Genomic DNA, 7897 nt, shown 5'->3' with positions numbered 1-7897 from the left:
GATTGTGGTAGTGGTACACATGTGACAGAATTGTAAACACAAACAAATGATGACCAGTAAGCTGGTACAATCTGAATCAGCACAATGAATTACATCAGTGTGACTTTATCAGCTTTGATCATTGTATCGGTGTATAACTATATTAAATATTAACATAGCGGAGGCTGAGCGAAGGTAGAGATTTCCATATTTATATATATTTTTGTGAAGTCCTGTGAATCTATAATTATTTTTAAAATAATTAAAAAGCAAATGAACAAATATTCCTATAGAAAGTATCAGGCATTTGGACCTTGGTTTTAGGGTGCACCTAAACCTGTCAAGGACTTCACAACCCTTTCAGTGGCATCCAAGGTATATTTATAGTCCTGACTTAATGATAGACCAGGTGACATGCGCTGCTCCTGACACTAATAATTCCCATTCAACCCTCATTTAGCAGACATGGAGGAGACCAGCATGGCACTTCAGGTCTGCAGGTACTGCCCACGCATTCTTGAAGCTTCCATTATCCAGATCCACACTCCTTCTGAAACAGAAAAAAGTTAGGTAAATAGGGTCAGGACCATGGGAAGAGGAAGTGAAACCGGGAACCCAGTGAGGCAGTGTTACTAAGGCACCCCAAATGGGCGGGGAAGGAAGGCTATGCTAGAGTCATGAACTTTAAAATGTATGGATATTGCTAAGAGAGCAGCTTGCAGATAACCAATGAGGAGCTAGCAAGGCTGTCTCCACACCCTAAATTAAAAAAGTGTGGGCACTTCCTCCTTGCCCACCTCTCCCCAGGAACAGGGCACAGTGGATACCTGACATTCATGTTGTGGGGGACAGCATCCCCTGTGCTCACGTGGCTCATGGCCATCTGGGCCTCCACACATGGACTGTTAGACTGGCAGTAGTTTGGATACTAAACTGTTCCTGACTGTCACATGGAAAGGAGCTCTGGACACTGGCTGCTCCTGGAACCCTAACTGCACCTTTTCCAGGACTGGCTTCTCCCAAGAAACTTTGGCTCCTTAATCAATTTTTTCCGTGACTTCATTTTTCAGGAGACAAGAACTTGGACTCAAAACACTCACATTTTGGGCTTCACTTCCTCTTAGTTACTGCTTCACTTGGCCCTTCAAGCCAAGGCACCTTTGAATCTCCAATGTATACGAGGGCGTATAGTGTTGAACTTACCAGTGACTTTGGGGAAGGTTAGGTAAGAATACAAGGCACTTTCCAGCCTGTTTATTTGCAATGTCCTGTGGACCTATAATTATTTTTAAATAAACATCCAGAAAAGCCGATATTGGCCAGTAGAAAGTATTTTAAGTGTTAATGTTAAAAGTTTTGATCATACAGGACTGGATTCTAATTTAGGGCAGGGCATGGGGGCTACACCTCAATCTATTCAATCTTTCTAAAGTTTAGTTTCATCATATCTAAATTTTTTTTAAAAAGCTGTATCTCCTTCAGAGTGTTGATATCAAGGTTTAGTGAAATAATGCATGTTAAATACATACAACATGCCTGTGATGTTATTGTTAAGCTGAAGTTGCCATCAATTATTACACTATGTATTACACTAGAGGCCCAATGCATGAAATTTGTGCAAGGGGCTCAGCCCTCGCAACCCCAGCTACCTCGGCCAGCCCTCACAGGCCCTCAGCATTGGCTGGCCCTTGCAGCCCCGGCTTAGTCCGGAAGGTCGTCCAGACAATCTTTCTGCTGTTCCGTCTAATTAGCATATTAGCTCTTTATTATATAAGATAAGGCAGGGGTCATAAAATGTTTTCTCTAATGACCATATAGTAAATGCTTTAGGCTTTGTAGGCCATGCAGTCTCTGCAGCAGCTACTCGATTGGCTGTTGTGAAGCAAAAATAGCTACAGATGAGATGTAAGCAAGTGAGCATGACTGTTATTCCAATAAATCCTTATGTATGGGCATTTGGCTTGCTGGCCTTACAAAAAGATGTTAACCTAAAAATAAAAGGCCAAACTGAGAATCAACAAGCATTTATTGGAGATAAAAAATAATAGCTATGGTAGAAGCACTGAAACCCAAAGAGTGTTTTTACTAGGAGACAAGGGCAAGGGTTATTTATGATAAAAGGAAGGGAACAATTATATGAATAGAAGGAAGACATTTCTATTGGTGCAGAAAAGGTAGCATAGTGGTGCTAATAGGATGGGAGCTCAGAATTCATTTTAATGTGGCTTTATTTATATTATTATTTACAAAGAGGTGGAAAAACCAGAAAGGTTGGAAAGTAAGAGAAAATATTTGGATATAAGTAAAATCAATAAACTTGGAAACCAATATAAAAGTCCAGCCAGTTTCCTGATAGAATTTCCCAGACTCTGAATATGTCTTACAAGTGCTTTTTTCCATCTTCTGTTTTTCCAGTATACCACAAGGAGGTCCTGAAGCACCAGAGGTTGTAAGTTGTTGGGAAAGGCAGTTGCAACCCCTGCCTTAGCAAGAATCCCTACCACAGATATCTGATCACATTCCTCACCCCCTACTCTTGGAATCTGACCACCCTGGCTTATCTTCGGCAATAAACTTGTCAAAATGGTTTAGCCAGAATCCCCCCTTAAACCTGATGTTTCCTTTTAGTAATTTTCTATCTAATGACCCCACCGCTTCTCCTTAGCTATAAATCCCTTGTTCATGCTGAATTTGAAATTGAGCCCAGTTCTACACCAAGGTCTACTTTTCCTGATTGCAATAGTTCCTGAATAAAATCTGTTTTAATCACCTTACTCTCTGGCTTTGCTTTTTCTCTGCCTGGCCCCCTGTTTCCAAATTTATATTTCTTATTTAGTCTTGTCATTTGTATGCAGCCCTTCTCCAGATCCTGAACCCAAGCCATGCAGGACATGGCTTTTCACAAACGACATATAAAGAGGACATTATAGATTCTGTTAGGTCTTGTAAAGAAAAAGTAAGGAAATATTTATTTACAAGGGGTCTAAATATTATAGCAGTGTTACTGATAATGTTGTAATTAGCTGGTTGTTAATAATAGGAAAGGAGAAAAGGGAGGCCAGACACTGTAACCATGGCCATTTGGGCAGCTTCACCAGGAAGCTGCAACTTTGCACTCCCCAGGGAACCACCAGCTAATTCTCTACAAAACAAGGGAGATAGAAATGCATGCATTGCGAAGTTGGGGTGACTAGGGAAGGTACTTGCCTGTCAGTCAAGCCTGGGCAATCATGAATGGGCTGCAATGCAAGCCTGAGAATATTTGGGGATACATAATCCCCTAAAAAAGGAGTTTGCCCTTTTGTGATTCTTGTTGCTTTTGTTGCTCTTGGCTCTTGACTCTGCTCTCTTGCATTCGCACAAATGGCCCAGGACCATGCGGACCCCACACTCAACGGACTAATAGACTGCAGCAGGAAACACAAGCTAAGCAAGCCTAATGCTATATTGGACTGTGCAGACGTGTGAAGGAAACTTTGGACACTGACTCTGATCTTAGCACTTCTGAAGCCCCAGCTACACTTCTTCTCTGACTGGAATAAGGGAAATGCGACCTTGGAAACTCAGAGGTTTAATTCTACAGAAATAAAGCTTTCTGTGATATCTCATCCTCCAGTGTGAGTCTCCAAAAATTCTTTTTCTCAAGAAATGCACCCCCCGCAAGCAGCAGGTGGGGACAAGAATCTTCCATTCCCACTGGTAACATTTCCATTTTACATAAGATCATCAGGTTATATTGTCTGGGAGGTATCATTTGAACAAAAAGGAATCATCATGTTATCTATAAAACAAACAGTGATTGCCCAGGCCCTGGGGCAGACAATATCTTAATGTGATTGAGGAAGAGAAAGACTGGTTTAGCGAAAAGCAATCAGTCAGGGAGGGAGTTACAAGTGGCGTTGTGTTGTGGGGAGCGGATTCAGTTCTGAGGATGAGTCATAGAAAGGTCCTTGGACTTTTTTTCTGTGATAAAATACCTTTGGTAAACAGTAAGCATGTCAGTGATCTTCTCTATCCAATAGTTTAAAAAGATCATGATGGCTACTGTTTGGGAAAAATATGAAGAGAGATAGTAATTAAGAACTTATTTCAGAAATCCAGGGGAGATATAATGATGGTTTAGAAATGTTCAGAAGTTAAGAGAAAGTAAAATGGTAATTTTTTAGGTGACTTGTAAAAATAATTCGTGATAGGTGTGGTTGGTTTCAGAGATGGCTTACATTCTCACATATGGCAAATACTTGTCTTAACTTCAGGTATTAGAATATTTTTCCCTATTTTACCATTTTCATAGATTTTCATAGGACAATATAATGATTTTATGTTAGCTCTTGATCTTTCCTTTACTCTTTCATAAGATTTTCTCTCTCTCTCTCTCTCTCTCTCTCTCTCTCTCTCTCTCTCTCTCTCTCCTCTCCTCCCTCATCTTTGTAACATGTGAAACAATTTGGGATATAGGAAGAGTAAGTGAGCCAGAATAATGGTACATTTACTTATATAAATAATTTTCACTTCTTATTTATTTTTTATAATACATTTTTAAATATTTTTGTTCATTTTTAAAGAAAGAGAAAGGGAGAGGGAGAGGGAGAGGGTAAGGAGGAGAGAGAGAGAGAGAGAGAGAGAGAAACACTGATGTGAGAGCAAACATCATCAGTTGGCTACTTTGTGCATGTCAGCTACTGAGGACCAAGCCCACAATTCAGTCTTGTGCCCTGACCAAGAATAGAATCAGCAACCTTTCAGTGCCTTGCACGATGCCCAGCCAACTGAGCCACTCCAGTCAGGGCTTCAATTCTTATTTTTTTAATATCACATTATATTTGCCATGTGTAAAGTAGCTGGAGTTCTTACACCTCCACCAAATGCATGCTCCCCTTTGGCAAATTATCTTGAGAAATTAGTCTTATTAAAATAATAATTACACCTTCATTTGGCTAATTTGAAGAGTAATTGCCCAATTTCAGCCATAATTAGTCACTTGGTTCTATTTTTCAGGCACAATTTCATTGTCATGAGAAACAAACAAACAAAAAAAATCTGTCATAGTTGTTCCTTTTACAATTTTCCTACTAATGAGCCTGCCTAGTGAACACACTCTTTTCATTTGAATATTTCAACAAAGTACTAAGGAATTTCTTGGGTTAATGCAGGGAAATAAGTTCCCTATGTGGGAAGATTTAAAAGTGTTTTCTAAAAAGCTACAATCCAATGAAAAACATCTTTTTGAGGCTGTTACATTATGGATAAGATAAGTTAATAAAATTTTTGATTCTGAAAATATCAGATTTATCTGAATAAATAAAACTGCCTCATAATAAATTCCTGAATCTTTAAAAGCTTTAACTGATTTCTGATTGGAAACATAAATTCAGAAATGAAAAAAATATCTGGGTCACTTACATGAGAGCTACCGTGACCCACTGAAAATTGATCTGTATAAGATTATACTTAACAAAATTATTCTTTCCAAAATTATTATAGAGTGAATCTTTAATTTTTCTATGAAAAAGGGGTCAAACTAAGCCTGAGTCAGAATTTTTAGGTTAAATTCCTAGATTCTGATTTTTTTCTACTTTAATCCTAATCTTGTTTAATAGGTTCATCACCAATATCATTTTTAATTTATGAAATGTTAAAGGAAACAAAATATTTAGATCATGTTTTTTGGTTTTGGTGGAAATGAGGAACTTGAGTTTGAAGAGGCCTCAATCGGCTTTCTTCAAGCAATTATGCTTAACTGCAGCACAACAAACAAGGAAGGACATAATCGTGCTTGTTAAATGCAGTCCCCATTTAACTATCAAAGAAGAGCGTAGAAAAAAAAAAGTATTGTCAGCCATGGAGATATTTTCAGACAATTACAACAATCTGCATTACAATATTCCCTCCTATGAGAAAGAGGACATAATACCATTGCTCCAGGCAGCAGCAGCTCAATGACAACCACTCAGATTTGATGCCTTAAATGTGAACATCTGTTTCCATCATTAAAGCTATCAGAGTGCTGTTAATTACTTGTCCTCATCTATTTTCAGTATCTGTAAATATACGTATATTCAAGGTCTAGAAAAGTAACTCTCATTATTTACGTAATTCCAGCATCTAATGGCACTGTCTGTATGTATGTGGTGACTTCTTGTACACACACATGCACATAACTAATATACAAAATCTGTTCCCCATTTAACATTCTCTCATTTCCCAGTCATTGTTATTTCATATATAGCTTATATGTACTTATACATACAACATACACACATAAATACCTTCACCATATACATTAATATAGTAAAAGACAAGTACATATTTGAGTAACCATTGATTGGAAAATATTATAATTTAACTCATTAAAAATTCATTAAATTCAAAGACTAATAGCAAAGGATCCTTGAACATATACCTTCCCCCTCCCCTCTTGGTAGATGGTAGATAAAGAAATAACATATCATTCATACATACACTTACATAGGGAGAGAAATCACAGTTCTGTGTTAATTTTTAATACAAGGAGAATGTCAATTCAGATGTTTTAAAGATGGGTAGACAATGTTCTTAAGTTACTCTTGTGTCAATATTAGACTTTAGTAACTAGAGGCCCAGTGCACACATTTGTGCACAAGTGGGGTCCCTCGGCCTGGCTGGCAATCTGGGCTGATAGGAGCCACAGAAGGTTGACTGGCCGGGGGTGGGGACTGCAGGAGGTTGGTCAGCTGCAGGAGGTTGGCTGTGGGAGCACACTGACCACCGGGGGGCAACTCCTGCATTGAGCATCTGCCCCCTGGTGGTCAGTGTGCATCATAGTGACTGGTAGACTGGTCGTTTGGTCATTTGGTCACTTAGGCATATATATATATATTTCACACTGTGGTTGGTATAGCATACTTTCCATAGTAACTATAAAATGACATAGGATATACTAGGCCTCTCCAATGCTTCTTTTTAATTGGTTGTTTACTTGATATAAGGGGGAAAGTAATGCATTAGAAAGAATATTATAATACAAGAAAGGAGAAAAGAGGCTTGAAGTGGTATGAGAATAAGTGTCCCTAACATTTGGAATTTGTGGATTTTCCCTTTAGAGTTTTTACTAATTTAATCCAGCTCTCAAAAACTAGTAGTTGCTCAGCCTTTTCAACATTCAGAATTATTGGGAGATAAAGGCTACCGTCTCCATGGAGGATTACACAGCAGCAACATGACTGAAATGAGCCATCTCCATGGGAGTCCCAAGCACTCTGGGAAAGTAACCCAAGAAGTTTTTACCATATTATTCACTTTTGTTTGACCGAAAAAGCACCTTTCTTTCCATGTAAGTGATGCTTGAATCTAACAAGTGCAATGACAACGTGTAGAATTTACACCACCTTCAATGAAACTCACATCCACAAAGACCTGTTCTCCCTGAGGATGTGTAAAAGAGACATGTTGGGGTCCAACCCCAGCAGGTCCAGGGGTTCCCAAAGGTGTGGACGGAGTCGGCGAAGAAGGAATGACACTGGGAGTAACCTTAACTCCTCTGGTAGCAAACATACATGTTAAAAGATCAATATTTTTTTTGGTAAAAGGGCACAAGAGTAAAAACCTGATAGTTCACTTATATTGCATAACAAGCTAACCAAACTGGACATGGAGGATAAATCATAAAACAAGTCATTTTACTTATTGTTTCTATGGAAAGTCAAGTTCTTAATGGCTTATTTCTTATGCTCCAGGTTAATTCTAACCTACTTCCTTTCCACGAGGTTGTGTATGTGTATGTGTTTTTATAAAATTCACAAGTCAGCCCCTTGAGATAAAGGGGGCAGAGCAGGGTGGGCAGTGCAAAGAGGGGCTCTGATTGCCCTGTTTTCTCTTTTCTTCCAGTGGGACGTAGCTGAGTTCCAGCTGAACCACACAGGTGAAATGTGTAAACATG

The sequence above is a fragment of the Myotis davidii genome, unplaced genomic scaffold, assembly GCF_000327345.1.
Source record: "Myotis davidii unplaced genomic scaffold, ASM32734v1 scaffold112, whole genome shotgun sequence".
NCBI lineage: Eukaryota > Metazoa > Chordata > Mammalia > Chiroptera > Vespertilionidae > Myotis > Myotis davidii.
This window is presented reverse-complemented; position numbering follows the sequence as displayed.